The sequence below is a fragment of the Stigmatopora argus genome, chromosome 17 (genome assembly GCF_051989625.1).
Source record: "Stigmatopora argus isolate UIUO_Sarg chromosome 17, RoL_Sarg_1.0, whole genome shotgun sequence".
Taxonomy (NCBI): Eukaryota; Metazoa; Chordata; class Actinopteri; order Syngnathiformes; family Syngnathidae; genus Stigmatopora; species Stigmatopora argus.
Window position 1 is genome coordinate 10,039,619 of NC_135403.1, and position 19,915 is coordinate 10,059,533.

A 19,915-nucleotide genomic window follows, 5' to 3' on the forward strand; every position below is an offset into this window, starting at 1 on the left:
GGGATTTCACGAAGCACTGAAGCTTTAAGGTAGATGTGTTTACCAACGGTTCATTTCTCCTCAATTCAAATAAGGAAAATTGACTGGTCAACAAATATAGGAATTGAAGTTGCATCATTGTAGTTAAGGATTCTGTTTTCATAAATGAAGAAACTGTGTTTCTACAATATAATCCATCATGGATGATTGTCTCACTTGTCGAAAAATAACCCCCCAAAAAATCCTACTTTCAATTATTAAGTGTACTCATTTTTGCTAACTAGTTTTATCGTTTTTTTGCACATTGTGATGTGGATGTTCCTGCCCATAAAAAAAGTCATAATTTGGTTATGAATAAAATATATTTAGTGTGGATTCAAAGCTGTAGAATTAAAATATATTTCATTAAAATAAACCTCATTCTAGGAAGCTGTTGATTATGAATTGGTGTCCAATTGCTTCACAGAAGTCCACTATTAAATGATAACTAATGAAATATCATTCCAATTGCTATCCACATTTAGGACTAAATCTTGCTTTAGTTAGTTATAATCATCTTTGAAGGCAAAATCATCTCTGACAGTCTAACGGTTGCCTCAAGCTTTTTTTACACTTAGGAAAAGTTTGAAGTTTAATATTACAAGTATTAAGATTTTAATATTACATAAATGATTAACCCTAAACTTTTCCCTATAAGACATAATGGCCATAATAAACCTATGGATGAGTGGAAAAGTAAGGCTGAAAAGTGAACGTTTTAAGAGGACAGCGTTTCACTGATGGACAGGGTGGCTAAATGAAATCGCGGTCGCCTAAATAAGGGCGAAGATGGAGCACTGAGCTAACTGACAGGCGGCTCAGGGATGTCGGTAACCCAAAGCATATTACAGAGCCATCAGGCTGAGTGACACCTCACCCGGCCCTGCTTTATAGCAGCCATGATGAATGGCAACTCCTTGTTCTCCCTCTTGAAATGACAACCACAGAATATCAAACGCCAATTAAAAGGTAGACAGGCATGGCTGAAGGAGTGGCATCTAATTCTGCTAAATATGATAGATAGAAAGGTGGGGCGAGGCTGCGGAGAAAGGGGTCACTTTGTGTGGATGATAGGTACACACTGTCAGGATAATTAAAAGAGAAGCTTGTACACATTCAAATCTAAAAAGTACCTCTCACCGAAACAAAACAAGGGAAATTGGGGTTTTCATATATAGTGGGTTTTAATTTTTTATTACAAATTATTAACCATTGAAATCTCTGTTAAGAAAAAGCCTTACAGGGACTTTTTAAATAATGCTGATGGCCAATTGCATTATATCATGCAAAGCCTTTTTGTCACAAATATTTTCTACTTAGAGTTGTTGTAGAATTGTATTAAACTACTTTTCTACTGATGATGCAATTCAAAGTCAAGTTGAGGCTTTTTGCTTTTGTGAGGAAAGTTCTTCTTTCTCAAGGAAGGAATTTTCCCTTCACCATTTGCAGTGGGAAAGATTGCCTTTTTTCCTGTATCTTTTGGTTGATTTCTGCAAGTGTCACTTCATTTCCTCATCCTTCCCCCAAAAAAACCTACAGAGTATCACTCCATAAAGGTCCCATTCAAACAAAATCTTGGACGTGCAATGATAAGTAATTGTAGCTATGTGCTTCTGAACCTGGAAACTGTATTCAATAACTCTATTAGGTAAATATGTTGTATTGTTAGTTTTTAAACGTTTCCTCTTAGTTAGAAGATTGAAAAAGATCATACAAGCTCCAGTTTGCTAATGTTTGTGGTATGACACAAGTTTTTCAGGCACACATCAAGCCTAAGGAGCTGGTATATAGATATGAGCTCATAATTCAAATTAGTTTACTTATTACGTTACATATATTAAAAATAGGAAAACATGTTTTCAGGCCGTTTTCATAGTGAACAAAAACCATTTAATTCATAATCAATTTTCTCTTCAGTTGTCTCTTCTATGAACTGCGGGCTGCGCTCGGATGGAAATACTTACTGAAGATAACGAGTGCAATCTTTAAAAACTGAGCCCTCTGTGTTAAAGATAGTGTAGCTGGTGACATCGTGACATTTGCACTGCTGGACTAACAGATTAAATTAGTCTTTTTTCTCTTCTGTCTTTGGAGAGGATTTAATCCTTGATCCTGTTATTTGTAGCCTTTTGAGCTTAGTGGCCACTGCCATACACGTATCTCTACATTTATTGTGGAATAATGCAACTGCAATTTCTGATCATAAAAGTTATCTGGTACATTCTTTCTTCCAGTGAATACCACAACCTTTATTTTTAGTGCTTATCCTGTGCAAGGTCATAAAAGGCAAGAACCTTATCAGATCATAGGTGAGAGACAGTGTTCATACAGAACAACATTCTCACCAAAAGGCATGCTAGAATCATTGGAGAGGAGACAAATTCTGCGAAAAACTTTAAAGCTTAGAGAAAAAAACTATGATAGGATATATTAGCTACACAAAAGAAACCTTGTTCCAAAGTAGATAAAGAGGATAATGATTGTATGAACAAAAATACATTTCAATCATTAATAAAACATTGCAATTGCATTTTTCTAATTAATTCACATTTATTTTCCATTTTAATCACTTTAATGAACAATCACACATACACATATATAATATTTTGGGGAATTTTACAAAAATAATTCTGTTGATGATGATTTGACATTTAAAAATGCGTCCTCCTTTGTCGTTTGTAAAGGATTGCAGGGATGCGCTATAAATTGCTGGCATTTGTCCTTGAATCAGTTTGGAAAGGTGGCTTTTTCCTGGCCCCACTTATAAACACCTAATCTACGGGAGCAAACAGTCCATTGCTTATCATGTGTGGTGACGTTTCCCGGTCTGCAGACAGAGGAGTCTCTATGACCTCTGAGAAAAGTCATATCGTGAACTCTCGCGATTTACTATAGCTTTGTAAGATTGATGTGTTAATCTATTAAAGAAGATATATTTGGTGGGAGTTTATTTCAATGAGGTTTGATGATAAATCACAGGGAAGCTGTGTGTGTGTGTGTGTGTGTCTTAGTCTGAGTTAACCGATGGCTGCCAAGTTGGTACTTTATATTTTCAAACTTAGGCTGTAGTCTTTCTGTTATTAAAGTGGAAGTGAATAGACAACCTTGCACTTCACGGAATGGAGATTTTACAAGTGTCTCAAGTGCCAGTGAATTCGTTTTTCTGCATATACAGTAGAATTTGTTTAGATAAAATACATATCCAAGGCTGTTCTTAGAAACATTCATTGTCAACAATGTCGATAGTCGTACAATATTTACGAACTAATAGTCACCCGTTTATATTCAGCTAAAGTTAATAACCCAGCATCATGTTCTTGCATTAATATTTGTGAGTCTGTCACATGATTTATCCCTGGTTAAATTAAGCAATTTAGTCAGGGCAACTTATTGGTTGGATGGTCAGCATCAAATTTAAAATGTGTTTTACCTTGTTGTTTTTTCTTATTATTGATAGATATCCCTTGAAATTTACTTAATCTCATTTTGGCAAGGCTTACCCAGTCCACGTGGTGGAAATATTTTAAATACTACGGCAGTAGTTATAGTGCTCAGTCTACTAAGTATACATTCTCACTGTGGACGCTCTAGTATAACAAATCATGTCATTTACATCCAGCGTATGCACACATTCCGAAACAAAACTAGCGCTGTGGGCAGGGGAGCAGAGATGATATACAATGGATGCTGATAAACAACAACTGTAATGGAAACAAATCAACACACATTGTGGTAGATGGCAAACTTCTCACTGGATGCTTCAGACCTGTGAGTGTTGCTTAATGCACCAGTATTGGTATCATTCCAACTGCTGCCACAAGCACAAACAGTGCTAAAGGCATTCAGTGCTGCCACTTACTTTCACTTGTGCATGAATGACAAAGTAGATAATGTGTGATAAATGGTAGCATATTACAAATCCCTTTGTGATCACGATTTTCCAGCTGGTATACCCCTTTGCCACCAACACTTGTGCCGTATTTTATCCCAGAAAAACGGGCATCTCAGCTTGAATTATGGATTCAGACATCTTTTTTACACCACGATTTGAATAGGTCGTAGTTGGCCGTAGTTTACATAAGAGGTATGTGAATTCAAAAATGAGAAATAAGACACGGTTATAGTAATAATAATAGAAATGGGCAATTAATTCTGGGAATGGCATTTAATTAAATAGCTTAACCTTGGTGACGCAAGATATCGCCTAAAGGCTTGCAAACCAGCATAAATTGTAAATTAGCCGAGCCCACCGTTAAGTGGTTGCTCTAGTGACTAATGTTGTTTCAGTAATCTGTTAGGTTATGGTCGATGGTTTAATTCCCTTTTATCCCATTCAAAGGGTGACGATGGCATGAGCTTCACTTCTGTCGTTCAGATTAGTAATTAGACTGACATGCTTTTTGACATGGAAAAAGATAACATGCTGTAGAGCTGACTCCCGGTAGCAAGCGCAATTTGTTGGTGAATTACTTAAATGCAACCAAAGCAAACATTTTATATTCAGTGCCCCTATAAAATTAATTTCTCATGATGGCTGTTTGCTTCCCATCACCTTCGGTATGTTCTCTGTAGCACTATGTAATTATGATGTATTAATTTAGTTGTTATTGCAGGCATGTTAGTACAGTTTTAATATGAAAACTGGTAATTTGAAAATGACAGGCGGGAGAGTTTTAAGATCCACTTTGATCAGCAAATTGAATTTGGCAGCAGAGTGAAAAAGACCTTTGCGCTCCGATTCTTAAGTTGTAGGTGGTAGAGCAGTTGTACAATTCTTAGAATTCGCATGAAAACAAAAATTATGTCAAGCAGTCTAACAAAAGAAATTAAATACCACAGGTCCCGAGGAGGAAAAAAATCCCTTTTGTAAGGCATGTGTTCTGAGAACACAATTTCCGACATTAACCAGAATGTGTCATTTTTTAAAGAAAAAAAAAGTCTGATAATCTCCCACAATGCTAGTCATTGTGGGAGATTATCAGACTTTTTTTTTTCTTTAAAAAATGACACATTCTGGTTAATGTCGGAAATTGTGTTCTCAGAACCTGTCCACCTGTGAATTGATCTAGTAAGTGCACAAGAAGGAATTCAACTTATTTCAAGCTACATTGCCTTTATGATCAGCCAGTCGGAGCATCAACAGGAGCAGTCACAGATCTACCTGTCTCGTTTAATGATTCCGAGACAATCAATAAATAAGTGGAGGGCTTTGGACCATTTAGTCTCACCTCAACGGAAATCTCTTTGGAGAAAACAATGTCTGAATCAAAAGTTATTCAGGATGGAACACAAATCAGCATCCCTCAAATCGAAAATCATCAACAACAACATTGCTATTCTTTTACCTCAACACATGAACTCTGGAACATAGTCATAGAGTTGCTAAAGTATTGTAATAGCTTCACTAGAACACAATAAATAAGGTTGGCAACATAGTTATGAGATTTTAGTTGGAAGACTGCAAATGACTAATTTAGCCAAGCAAAAATTCATTTGGAAGTGTTACAGAAGGGGTGGTGTGCAAAAGGAATGGAGGGAGACTCTGGCCTTTGCCTTGATTTCAATATAAGCTCAGATCTCCCTTTTTGTCGCTCCTGAAAAGACAGTCTTTAAAAACTCATCATCGCTCTCTAACAGCTGCTGCGGCAAACAATAAAACAAACAGCTTTTCCATTTTCTGACTGCACCTGCCACCGTTAAGTGAATTATGGTGCGACACATAGACCGATAAGAGGTGAGGGTTATGGAAAGCAAAGCTCGGTTTGCCATTCGTGAACTTAAAACAATGCATCCTCTCAGACCTAAGTGGAAAATTGATGGATGATGAGAGAGAAACATTGGAGGAGATAGACTGAGAGAGCGGACGACGACTGGGAGAGTGATGCACGACCCCCAATTTCTCAAGGCTTTGTAATAAAAGGGGGCTGTTTGGTGTTCTCTATCTCTGTCACATTAAAAGTAAATAAGACTAATCGCACAATGCTAAAAACTCCACAGGGCGAGACTGCCCGAAAAGGGAACGGAGTGTGCACGCTGTGGGTTTTCTACTCACAAGTGATATTGTTATTTTAACACCATCTATCCAAACGGATTCAGTGTTATTATGGCTCCAAAGGCTTGAATGATTTTAAGATCGTCTCCGGCATACACTGAGCTGTCCGAGATACATAGGCGATTTCTTTTAACTGCAAGCAGCTGCCTCAACTTAGTCTGACTATGAATGAAAGATTGCAAATAATGTTGCGCTTAATTTATTACAAACTACCAGCACTTTTCTTCATGTAGGAGAAAATATTTATATATATATATATTTTTTTTCAAGCCCATTTGTGAAATCCATTTGCCATTCCACAAACTTATATGAATGCAGGGAACTGAGCCTCCATAAACACAACTTGCAGACACATGCATTTTCTTTAGCAAGGCCTGCTAAGCATCATGGTAAAAATGCGCAAACAAGCAGCAACTTGTGTGCGCGTGCCTGCGCATTTCTTTGCCCCAAGCGTAAAATGGTCAAGTCAATTACAAGTCATTGCCATCGTTGAGGGTGTAGGTCTATATATATAACAAAATCATTTTCTAGACAGACGTTTACATCATTGTCAGTTTAAGTTAATAGCAAAAGTGATTATTTATTTATTTTTTGGGGTCACATGAGAGTTGGACCATCTTTCACTTTTAGTTGAATTGTTTATTTATTTGTTCTGCATGCTTCTTCCTTTCGGTGTTTCTGCAACAATATCTTGTCTGGGAAATTATTAAGTACATACATATTGTATGATTCAAAACTCCATAACTCTGCCACTGTAAAATAAAAGAGAAATAAAAAAGAAACACTATGTTTTCGGTAGGGCCTGCTATAGAAATACTTTTTAGATGAAAAATCCTGTAACTTCAATGACACTAGAAAATACCCATACAGAGGCAAATGTACTCTTTTGTAGATGCTAAGGTGCATTTTGGGAGGGCGTTGTCTCATGTGTTCCTCATTTGGAACAAAGAGACAAATGAGAAGCTATAATAATGAATATAAAACAAGATCCTCTATCAAACTGCATCCAATATTGTTTATTTTTCTTAAATCTACTGGTTTATTTATACCAATGATTTTTTTAAAGTAAGAGAACTCCTGCGAATAGACTGGTAAACAACATGGGGTATTAAAAATGAATTATTTTCCAAGAAAATACAGGGATGGAAAAAAATACAGCAAATATGTATTTATTTTTATTTTTTGCTGGGATGAGGCAAGATACACCATGATTTTCCAGTGCTCAGGCACTGTATATTGTTTGTTGATGTCTGCGTGGGTTTGTGTGTGCCAGAGAGAGAAACTGTCATTCACAGCTTCTCTAATCAGCAGCGCATGTTTTATTTAACAAACAGATGACATAGCCTTCGACAACATTATCCAAAAACAACCAGGAAGCAACCAGAGAAAGAGTGCATTATACTGTACACAAATGTTTGTTGTCTGGAATTTAACTCCAGAGTTCATTCATAAACAAACTAAGCGTGAATTACAGGAAGCTTGATTAATTTCTACTTTTAAAAATGTCTGATGTAAGCTCTTTCTAGTCGTGAATAATATACTAGGCCATTATTTGACCGTTACCACACCTTCTGAACAGCAAAAACATTTCTCCCTTAACCATTGTATTGTAGTATTGTATGTTCTGTAATTTGAATGATAATCTTGGTCCCAAAATTACAATTTATGTGGTGTTAATTGTCAAAAGATGGCCCTATTCTCAACATTGGCACATTTCTGTTTTTGTGTAATCTCTTATCCACAGAGATTTGACGGTAAAAACAGCTGTGTTCTCCAAGGAGAAAAGCAAGCTCATTCAACATAAAACCCATTTTATGTGGTTCCTTTCTCTATTTAACTTTATAATTACTTTCCTTTTTCTTTACTGATTCCACTAACGATTAAGGCAAAGTCAGAACTGTTGGCTTTTTGGCCTTTGTGACAAAGACATTCTTAAATGTCCCTGATGTGAAATGATCAAATAAAGGACGCCATCAAGGTGATCCTTTGATAACACATCCCCGTGACTCTAATTGTCTATATAAATTACTCAAGACACATTCAGACATTTCACAAAACCACAATTCGTGAAATAAAGATTCACGTGGAATATGAGGAGAAGCTCCTGTTCATCTCTGTCTTTTTTCTGAGTTAAATGAAAGACACAGTCCATGCTAGATAAAGACAAGACTCTTGGTGTTGACTCAGCCCTGATGGGTTCAGTGTGTCAGATGATTGTTGTGAAGATGAACAAAGAAACACCCGACCAAGGAAGTAGCACGCAGTGGGTGTGCTGCTAGATATGAAAATGCCCCGAGCCAACTCGCCTGTGTCAAATCACAGTCAGTTTTAAGCCAAAGCGCGGGGTTGTGGTAGTGCATAAATAGTGTTTTATTTAGCCTAACTTGCGTATGCTGGGGTCCATCTTGACGCATTATTTGACAGTGTCTTTGGAAGTTAAGGAGCATTGTTTACTCAAAAACATTAAAATAATTCTCATCTTGCAAAAGGAAATTGTATTTTCAGAGCAGGATAAAAAAATGGGCCTTGATATTTTTCAGGAATGAAATATAACCGATGATTTTAATCACGTTAATCATTTGACAAATAAAAATAAAAATGGCATTTTTTAGGATGTGAGAAGATTAAAACAAGTAGCAAATTACCTTATTTATAAAAGCTGTTATGCACTCTAATTTCAGGCAAATATCATTGATTTTTTTCCCCCCGAAAAGTCATCTTGGTGCTTTACCCAAGGCTAACTGCAAATAAAAAGGGAGGTTGGTGGAGGGACATCACAGTTCCCTGAGGATCTCTGCCAGCCTCCGTAAAATATGAAAGACAAACAAAGTATGTGCTGCAGAAATTGAATGCGAATCGTGAGGTGCAAGATTAGATAGTCTGTAGGAATAAACATGAAGCATCTGGTGAATACATCTCTCAAGTGACATACCCGTCCGTGTATTCTATATAATCTTGTTTTGTTTGAATTGCGTATGCCCTTGGGAGTGAAGTTATACACTGACAAGCCGGAGATGAGTAGCACCACATTTGAGATGAAGCTATTTTAATTTAAAAGTTGTCGAGGACAATTCATTGGTGGGAACTTTAACCATTATGCATTAAATGTTCAGGCCCGTCACAAAGATACTATATATTGGATACTGTCAAGACATTCCATTATGGGCTAGTTTTTTCTATGGGGCTTTAATTTGTCCATAGTTGGGAATGTCTGTGCAAATTGTTGTCTCTGTGTATAAAATGCTGTATAAGTTATGACCGTACCATTTTGGTTCTGTGTATACTTGGAATTGGAATTAATGTTTAGCTATTAATATACCAGAACAAGCTGCTTTGAAAGAATATGTTCACTGAAAAAGAAAACAAAAGCCAAGTTGTTGCCACAGACAAATGTTGGAAAATGTCAACATTATTAACTTGAAGGTAACATCAGAGGCAGCATAGTGGGTGGTAGTTTGTGCATCTTTCAAGACTGTAAAGCATGTCGGTGGTGAAGTTTTGTTTTGGTATATGCCACTTTTGTAAATTGTTCTCTTTAAATTCTAACTCTGCCATGGTATTTTCTGGTCTCACTGCTCTGTTTGGTCTGTATCTAAAAGCTTCCAGAAGTCACACATACAGAGGAAGGAAAACTTTGAATTAGTCAGCATGCTTGTGCCTCGGGAGTGTTGGAAGTGCACTCAGACAATCTCAAGTAAAATGTGTTTGAAGCTAAAACAGTGCATTTAAAAAATAAAATAAAAAACAAAGAAAAACGCAAAATGCAGAAAAGCATGAAACCCCACACTCTTAACTGTTAACATTCAGGGAAGAGAAACTTATTTTCTTTTCTCAGTCACCCTCAAAATACTTGCATGTATAGTACTGTCACGTCCAGATCACACAGTTGGAAGTCAGGTCAGTCTGCTTTTTAGACTATCTCCAAAATTCTCAGCTGTCTGGGTTGCTGGTATTGTCAGAACTGATTGCAGACAATCTTGTAGAGGCGCTCTGCAAGTTCAAAGAAGGGCTATGCAACGTAAATTAAAAGGGAAAAGGTATGGGGAGGTGGAAAGTCTGCCCTGAAGGAACCAGGTGCAGTCCACGAGGATTCCCCTCAATTATATTAGATACGTGCTATGTGACAGGTGGGAAGCAATTTCTAAAAGATCTGTAAGTTGGCATCAGCCTGTTGAAGGTAGGTAGTTAGGTGTCAGATGAAGAAGAAAATGGAGAGTAGGTCTAACTCTGTAGCCCGTCACGCTGTGAATTAATCACAAAACAAGGCTATTGTCCTGTTCTCAGTTGCATAATACAAAAGAATCAAGTATAAAAAGAAAAAAACCAATGTTTTAATGGGTAAAGTGTGAAGTTTTAGCTATGGGAGATGTCAAGTCATAATTTTCACTCATACTTCACGAGCAAAATTAATGTGGAAATATTGTGTTAATTTAACCACTAAAACTTCAGCAACTTTTATATCTATTTCTTAGAAATTAACTGTTGCATAGCAGTTAGTTCAGTCATCAACCTCCAATGCTCCTCCTCATTTGTAATTGCTTTATGACTGTTTGATCATGTCTGTTACTTGGCTTGCCCAGCGATTATTTTTTATTATCATATACATCAGTCTAAAAATCAATCAATGAATAAATAAACATCACACGTGGGAAAGTAATTCACAAAAATGCTACATCAGCGTGTTTCATAGAGCTATAGAATATCTGTATGTTTTTATCCTCTATCTTTTATCAACAAAGATCAACTAAGCTGTAACAAAGTAAGTCTCAAATTTGCATGAAGTTTCCTTCATCTATCATTAGATTGCTTTCCTTTGTCACTACTTCTCAAAGGGACGGCTTAGTCAGCAGATGATGAACAACACTCACCTTTCCCAGAGACAAAGAAAGTGCTCAAGCAGAGTTAGAACAAACATGGTTTACTATTGATCACTCATGACAGCAACCTTTTCAAATAGTCCAGAGATCTGTGTGCCTCTGAAAAACATGAACGGGACGGGTATTGATTCCTAAGAAATATGTGCAGGGGTTTCAGAATATAATAAAGGAAGTAAAGTTGTGTACATTTACAATTAGCAAGACCGATTCTTAAGACTCGATAGCATGAAGCATTATTTCAATGGAGGGTTTTTGATATTTTCACCACGACTATCCATCCATATTGCTGGGTACACCCTGGATCTACATTGTCCATCATTTGGAATGTATGCAAAATATAGGTTTTTAGTCTGTGGAGTCCTTGTCTTTCCCTTAATGAGCTCATTTGTTATTTGGAGTTCATTAACTTTGGACTGCATGGTGAATGACCTCCCAATCAGCTTTGTTGACCCGATGTCTTCTTCATGTGCAGGCTTGTCTTTGTAGCATATGAAATGTTCCATCAGCGTATTCATTTTCTGTACCACTTGTCTTCATTATAATGTGAGTTGAAGTTTATTGCAAGTAACATTGGGTTAGAGAATGGAACAAACGTAGAAATCAGTCTTTTCACCACCTTCGCTTCATGTTGTTGAAATTATCGGTCACCTTAAGTGTCTCACAGACATCCCTCCCAGCAAAACAAAATGGCTTAATGAGAATGCATTCACAAGCACTCAGAGAGGAACTGAAGTCATTTTTGTGCATCCCTGAGAAATGACTGAACTAAACCTCTCTGTCCATCCATGTGCACAGAAACCTTTTGAAGTGGGAGTGTCAAGTGCTTGAATAGTCGATTTTTATTTATCTGTGAAATAGTGAAGCTTGGTGTGATTGAAGAACGATTGTAGTATTTAGTCTTTTTTTAACGTAAAAAATGAATAGATAAAACTAATGAACTTTTTTTTCTGTCTACATATTTGGTAAGCAGCCACTGTTCATCCGTCTAAATGAATTACTGTGGTCATGTGTTCTTACCCGGCTGTCAGATCAAATGAGTTCTGGAACATATAAATTCTTAATTCGGAAAACACAAAATATGCATGGGAAATAAATATTGCAATGTTGTGATGGCACAGTCTTTTAGATGGACTGAAAGTGAAGGAAAATGTATTGATGAGGTGCACTACTTTTTTCATGGTAATGTTGTTGAAAGACAATGTGGTATCAAGTCTTGCACATGATTGAAAATGCTGATCTTGGTCCACTATAATATAGATGACACTTGTGTGTATTAGTAAGTGCTTTATTAACTGTCAAAAAAATAGTTTTGAGGGTTAAACAATGTTTAATTTAACTTACCACTTAACTACACACAACTGTCACTGATATTGTGATTGTTAGGAATTTTAAAACAATGATCAATGGTAATGCCAAATAAACAATAGTCCTGTTTTTCAACTCGTAACATGACAAAACTTGACAAAAAAATTCACCTTGCCCAGCCGCAGGTTGTTAGTGGTCAATTTTCCTGTGAAAGGAGACCATTTCTGGAAGAGGTACTCCGCGGATTGTCTTTAAGCAGATGACAGGTGATAGTGCAAACCTATTCTTTCTTGCCAGCAGGCAGGTGAACAACCTCTTGATATGCAGGATGGTGGTTCATCTGCCACAGCGGCAAGAAAAACAATAACCCTGTTCTGACCATCCCCAGGGACGGACTCAACAGAGAAAGAAATAGGATGGCATCGCACATTTAAATTCACACACGTTTTTGAAGGTGAAACATCTTGAACAAACATGAAGAATCACTTCGATTCTGTCGATTCTACTGTATGTAGAATTACAAAAAAGGGTTAGTTAAAATGAATGTATAAATAAATACAACAACAAAAGATTGTGAGTGATGTGGCCACAAAATACAAACTTTGATGTAAAATATTAAAAAGAAATCCCATGTTATCAAATTATACCCTTTAAAAAAAGGAAAACAACAAAGCATTTAGAATCACCGTGATAGCAAGGAGCACTGCCTTTTAGATGGTACTTTCAGATACTAAATTGAGGTCATCAAATGATAATGGAATAACCTTAAAACAAAGAAGTTTGGAGTCAGTAGGGAATATGCTGTTGAAGTGAGAAAACACTTTTCTACAATTGTTTACAGTTTGACATGTTGTTTCATGCTTCGGTGATTTTGAAATGGAGAGCCGTAACCAGCCCCTCAGATTTCTTTGCAGAAGTTGAGTGTTAAGTCCTTTGAGTGTTTTTCTAAATATGTGGTCTTAGCACCTTTCCTAAGTCTCAGAGGCTGCATTTCAATCTTTACAGAGCTAATTCCAGAGTGAAGATGGACTGTTCACAGCAGACATTAACAAGGGCCTGTAGGCTTGTACAATAGTATCCAGGGACAGCTTCTTTTTTCCAACTCCATTCAATGACCAAGAGCTCTGGTAACAGGGATAAATGGTTTTGGAGTAGGGGTACAAAAAAAAAAGAAAAAGAACAAAATCACACCTTGATTGGCACCCTGCCTTAAAATTGTGCAGAAATCAGAATAAATAGGGCTATTAATGGCTATTAGTAATAAAATGTACAATGTCGATTAAACTGTTTGCCCTGAAATTTGGCCATCATTAAATGCTCCAAATGAAAATTGCAATTACCCGTGCTTAGAGAAAATACAATTTACCGAAAACAATGTCACCTCCAATAAAGAAGGTTGTATATTTCTGAAATAAGTTGTGTGCCAAAGTGAAACATTCTTGGAGCTTACAGAGCTAATGGTAATATGTTCAGACACAATCCTTTATGCAGGATTAAGAATATGAAAATAAAAGGTGACATTTAAGCATCACATGCCGCCTAAAATAACAGGATTCTCTGGTAGCTCATCACCAGTTTCAGCTTTGAATGAAAATAACTTTCGAAGGAAAACAGAGCAGAAAATTGACAATATAGAAATAACTAAACCAAAATCTCAATACAATAGTTACATGTATGGTATTGGCATCATAAGGATGTTATTCATGTGTAGGCTCACTGTATTGAATGTGTTTTTTGAGTGTGTCTATATATACAAACATGCCGTACTATAGTGCTACCTGCCTGAAATAATCAGCTCAAGGTGCAGCCATAGATATCCCACCCACCTCAACACCTCCACAGGATCAGCTCAGCTTATTTTTATACAAATGTTCAAAAAAGTTATTTATTTCTTGTATCTTTTCTAAATGTGATTTATTCAACATGTGTATAGAGACACTCCATTAATCTGCCAAGTTTTTCAAAACATCTTTGTATGCTACTTATTTAGTTCTTTTTTAAGTTTATTGACTGAAGCTTCAAATTCTTTGTTTATTCCTGTTCATTAAAATATAGCGACGGGCTTTTGAACAAGTTTACAAATAGAGGAACGAGTCAGAGATGTTTGATGTTGCCTACAAAACAAGGAGAGGAAAACATTCACCAAAGTGAGGAGAGGATAATGAGGAAAATGTTAAATAAATCAGTGTGGGGTAAATGATGTAAAGGTGGAAACAATATCGTCAGGCACTCATGAAAACAAATTACAGTAAAATCCCTGAACTGTAAGTGGAGTCATGGGAAAATTCCTCGATGTTTGAAAGACAAGCTTAAATTCACCCTCTAAGATTAAACGGAGTATGTTGTTGGATAGACACCCAAATTTGTTACATCATCCATTAAGTGCTTGCTTCCATGTTATCCTCACAGTGCATTGTTAAAATGATATTATGCTAAAATGATGTGGCTTCTGAGTGAAATGCACTAACATGGTTTTGCTAAAGGGGGCTTATAGCCTAATTTTCAGGTTTATGGTATCATTCTCAAGCAAATTCATGTATTCTCATCCTCATGTAAAAAGTTCACAAACCCTGGTAACCCTGTAGTAATATAATTTTAGTTTATGGTAGGGATGTAGGGTTACAGAAGCATATCAACTTTATTTAATAAGCTCTTTAAAAACAACAATGACTGAAATAAAATGTGAGCTATCAGGCATGAATTTAAATACACAAATAAAAATGCAAGCAAGCAAAAAAACAAACAAAAACAAATGATCAAAAACAAGTCAAACCGTTAAGTCATATAAGAGTTCTATACGATCAATTTGTCACACTATGGAAAGATTTTGAATTTTAAAAAGACCTTAGTGAAGGTCCTTGACTATCGTGCAAAGGCAGATATTACTTTAGAAGTCTGAATATTTAGTACTTATACATAAACAGATGCCAAAGGAAATACTGTCAACTCAAAATGCGTTTGGAATGTGGAATGGTTTCAATATCCATTCATTTCGCTTCAGTTTTTCATTTACACTCGTCTTTGTATTATAAATCAAGCCCTGCAGCTATGTTTGCACCATACCTCGCATGAACTTGCGATGCATAATTTAGTATTGTTTAGTATATTGTCGGTATTATTGATCTTTCGTTGTATTTTATGTTCATATAAGAATTGGCAATATAGAAGATTGAAAAACAAGCTTTCAATACATGTATTTTCCCACTATCCTTACCTTACTTCTCTGTCACTAAGCAACAGTCTGCATTCATCTGACAAGTGTGCATTTGAATGTCTGGTTGAGCACTGTCATTTGTTTATACATTTGTGTGCAGACTGGAGCTTGGCAATCAACACAAATAATTTAATGGACAATGGAGTGGATTTTTCTTTTATAGCAGAACTTTAAAATCAACAATAATAGGCTGGGGAACTTAGGTAACAGTGCCTTTATAACTGAAACCTTGACATGGTAATTATGTCAAGGAAACTGTAAGCTTATTAGTTAGATAACTAGGATGAAAATGCAGTATAGTACTTAGCAACTAAAGTATTTTGGTTCTTTATATTTGTCATATTTTGCAGTCACATTCCAATAATCTGTTGAGTCTGCCAGCGGCATAATTCATGGCATAACTTTTGATCATTGATCTATTTCAAATACTTGACATGAAAAAGGAAGCGCTTGAACTTTGACAAGTCAAGTCGTTAGTCTACTCCAAACTTTTGGTGATGGCTGTTTCACGGCATTCCCTGTTGCGTTAAGGATAAGCAAGACAGATAATATAAAAACTGCTTTAAATCTTAAAATTGCGAACATGTGACTCACAATCATCTCTTGAGATGTAAGAATGAAGAATAAATAAATGCATTGGGAAATGAGGAAAACGCATGGTGAATGCAACAAGTAACTCATAAAAGATACATCACTGACTTCATTGTGGCTCATCACACAGACATTTTTGCTGCATCAGCTCTAGTTTTAGTCACCATTCATTATTATTTCATTTCTTTGGCAGTGTTGTTACAATATGTTCTTGGCAGACAGTTTGTGTCAAAACATGAATTTAACATCAGGGTTTGGTGTCTGCCTCAGAATCAAAGGGTCGCAGCTTCTCTCTACAGCTGTCACTTTGCGCCAACGTTTAGTCTGCACACTGGAAAGCATCCATCACAGAAAAGGCAGACATACCAATTTCTACTGTGACATTAGCCTCAACAGACCTGACTGTACTATAGCTAGAGGACATGTTGAGCTTTCTCTTCTAATTTCTTGGCAGCAAAGTCTCCTTTTCAATCCATGACTACCATTTCAGATTAGTATTTTCTGACACGGCAATCCTGCATAACCTACTCAGAAACCTACATAGCAAAGACCATAACCATATTCACGATATTTATGAATCATTCTCTTATGTAACAGGCACATTTCCTTAAATAAAAAAAAACCTGAGTCATATGCATTTTAAAAGTTGAGTTTATTATTACTCAAATATTTGTATCTTTCGTTCCACCCTCTTCTTTACACAACCTGTCTCTTTAAACACACACAAACTCCACAACACGAAGCCCTGTAAACCACAACTATGAAGGATCGAGAAGAAAACAAACTTAACTGTTCACCAGCAGGCCTAAACCACCCACCACCAATTATATGAGGACACTTTTCACAGCCAATTACTGCTAGCCTCTCATACACACTCGCTCCCGTAACCTCAAGAAAGACAGGTACGGAATCTGAGGGTGACAAAGCCTAGATCATTGTTGTACCCTTCTCCCGGATCTCACTTTCTCAACACATCAACAACTGCGTGAAACTGGACACGCATAAATCACGGCTTAAAACCTTATAATTTGACTAAAAGAAGCTGCATTTCTCCATTTATTCATGTTCACAACCAAATAACTGAATTCTAATTACAATGTTAAAAGGGGTCTCACTAAGACCACTTATAGCTGTGTCTTCCTGTTCCACATTCAGCTTTTGTATGAAAAATGAGGACAACTCAAACATAATAATTATATTAATAGCTTGTGGTCTTGAGACCTTCTCTTTTTTTGACACACCCATTTGTCTGCATAGTGAAATTTCCCACACTGATAAATGCTTTTTTATGGGATCAACAGTATTGTATATCACTTCATTGATATTTCTTCTGCAGGGCAAGAGTCAACATTTGAGAGAGCCATACTAAATGAGAGAATATTGACTTGCCTGAATCTGCTGCTGACCTTCAGGAATGCCTTTACCGAGGTAATGTTTTATCTAACTGACTCCTAGCAAGAATTATTTTGATATCTGTAAAAAAAAGTGTGACAGTATATTATACTGAACCGAAAAAATAGACAACCAAAACATGTTGCCCGGCTCCATGTTTTTGGAGCTCCATTTTATTTACAAAATTGCTGACTTTGAGTTGTACTTGCTGCAGTGTAGTTTTATGGGTCCTAGTGGGATTGGGCTAGTAAACAGGAGATGAGACAGTAAATTCCTACACTGTGAAACCGTCAACTACGTGACTCAGTTAGGGCTGTTGAGATGGTCCTGTATATACAAACCAAATATATGGCTCAGTGGCTAGAAGGCAGGTTTGTGAGAGTCTTTTTATCCCCTGATTTTTGTCTACCCTGAAAACAAAACTTACTGCAAAGGCAACACTTGCATCGACCTGACAGCCACCTTGTATATATTACTTTGCCCCGTACAGGAATCACATCAACTAAAGTGAAGCCGATACTGTAAGACACAATTTACATAAAGTTACAGGTGGATAAATGACTAAAGAGAACACATTTTCTCTTGAACAAGGCAGTAGTGTTGATGTGTATACCGAGCCTCTAGCAATTTATCTATGTCCATGGATTTATGGCTTTCCATATGGACCCATCTACACTCTATCATTAGTCACCATTTTGAAAGCTTTTTGTAACCTGCCGACACTTTCCCGTCAGCATTGCTCTCGAAGGATAAACTGCTCAAAGTAGAGTTAAAATGAAAGTGACAGGGGGGTGTTAGTGTGTTTCATACCTGGCAACGCAGCAGTGTACAGTATTGTCAGAGTAGTAGATTCATCATCGTAAACAAAGTAATAAAATACAAAACAATGTAAAGAAGCACATCCAATATTCTAGCAGAATGGCTAACTTTTTCTCCAAATAGTCTTTACAAATAGATGACACTAAATACAACACAAAAGCACAAAAGCTTTAATCGCTACATAATATTAGTATTGCAGCAGTCAAATGGGGTGGTAACAATAAATGACACAATGGGGACAGTGCCGTCTAACCACAGTTGAAAATTAGATCCGTTCTTTAAAACGGGAGGGGAAAAAAGAAACAGATTATGCCACTTACATTAGATTAACTTGAATGAACAAAAAGACAGTACATGGAACACATGATGTCATATGAAGAAAATGATGATGATCTGGCATTTAAACAGAGTCCTCCATCACATTTAAACTCACATTGTGCACGTGTGTGGGAGACTCCCGTCCTCGTGACTCCATCAATCAGTCTAATTACACATCAATCCAGTTAATTCTTCATTATCATTAACCTTGACAGCCCTAATAAGAAAGGCATCTGCTGGTTCCTTCAAAACTTGCCTTTTGACTATAACACATAGACCAAGCAGCATCATTGAGCTCTTGAGTAAATACAAATGTACAAGTTCTCCTTCTGACTACAGTCTGTTTCACATCAGAAGTATAATCCATCTTACTTAAAAGATTTGAACAATGACAAAAGGTGCTGTTCATATTTGGCTCAGTTAATGAACCCCTCCTGCGGAGTCCTTGTTAATGGATTATCCATTATGATTACTCCATGATAGCCTCCATGCCCCATCAAAGCTTGACATTTGTCATTTTACATGGCGTAGAGAACCTTCCCGGTAATTGCACATTAATCAATAAATCTTTTTCATTGCAAATAAACTGATAAAACAAGAGCATAGTTTTTGCATCACAAGGGTTGAAAAAATGAATCGCATTGGCGAGCACGAACTGAGGGCCAACAATTGTGAAAATATTGTATCTGAAAATAATCTAGCTGTCTACTTTATCTATGGAATAAATTAACCATTTATTGAGGTGGCCTGGTGCCTAGTCGTTAGCCTCGCATTTCTGGGGTCTAGGGTTCGATCGCGGGTTGCTCCTCACTGTGTGGAGTTTGCATGTTTTACTAAATATTGTTTGAGATAGATGAAGCACGATCAGTTCGGAGTTTGCACTTTATGAGGCTTATTGTAACAGTATTTTTTCTTTAATTTGTGAATTATAATTAAAATAAAGAAATTGCACAGGTAAACAGTGACTAACAAGATAGTGGTCACCTCTGAATGATACCATCTGGGGCAGTGTATGTCATTAGCTTGAATGATTTGGGTGCCCTAGTGTGTGTGCGTGCTAGAGGTCTGAGCATCCACCAGAGGGCTGCATAAGTCAGAATCAAGTTGAGTAACACACATTAAGTTCACAAGTCAAAGTTGCACTTATAGGTCATTGGTTTTTAACCTGCATTCGATTGAATGCCAGCGGTTTTGTCGAGTTAATGTCTGTTCTGATCAGCACACTCGTAAGATGATGTTATGATCTATTTGGACATTATTGCCTGCATAATGTTGGTTGTAATGAATCATAGAGGAGAAACCAGTTGGAGCTTGATAAGCACACATAAA

The 19,915-nt window shown here is 36.7% G+C and overlaps 1 long non-coding RNA gene across 4 annotated transcripts in view; it reads left to right on the forward strand.

The window, feature by feature from the left end:
• LOC144091430 (uncharacterized) overlaps positions 1-19,915 on the forward strand; it is a 202,581-nt gene that overhangs the window by 45,628 nt on the left and 137,038 nt on the right. For all 4 annotated transcript variants that reach the window (XR_013305700.1, XR_013305701.1, XR_013305702.1 and 1 more), the window contains exon 7: positions 17,394-17,485. This is a non-coding gene — a long non-coding RNA (uncharacterized LOC144091430). The remainder of the gene's footprint in view (positions 1-17,393; positions 17,486-19,915) is intronic.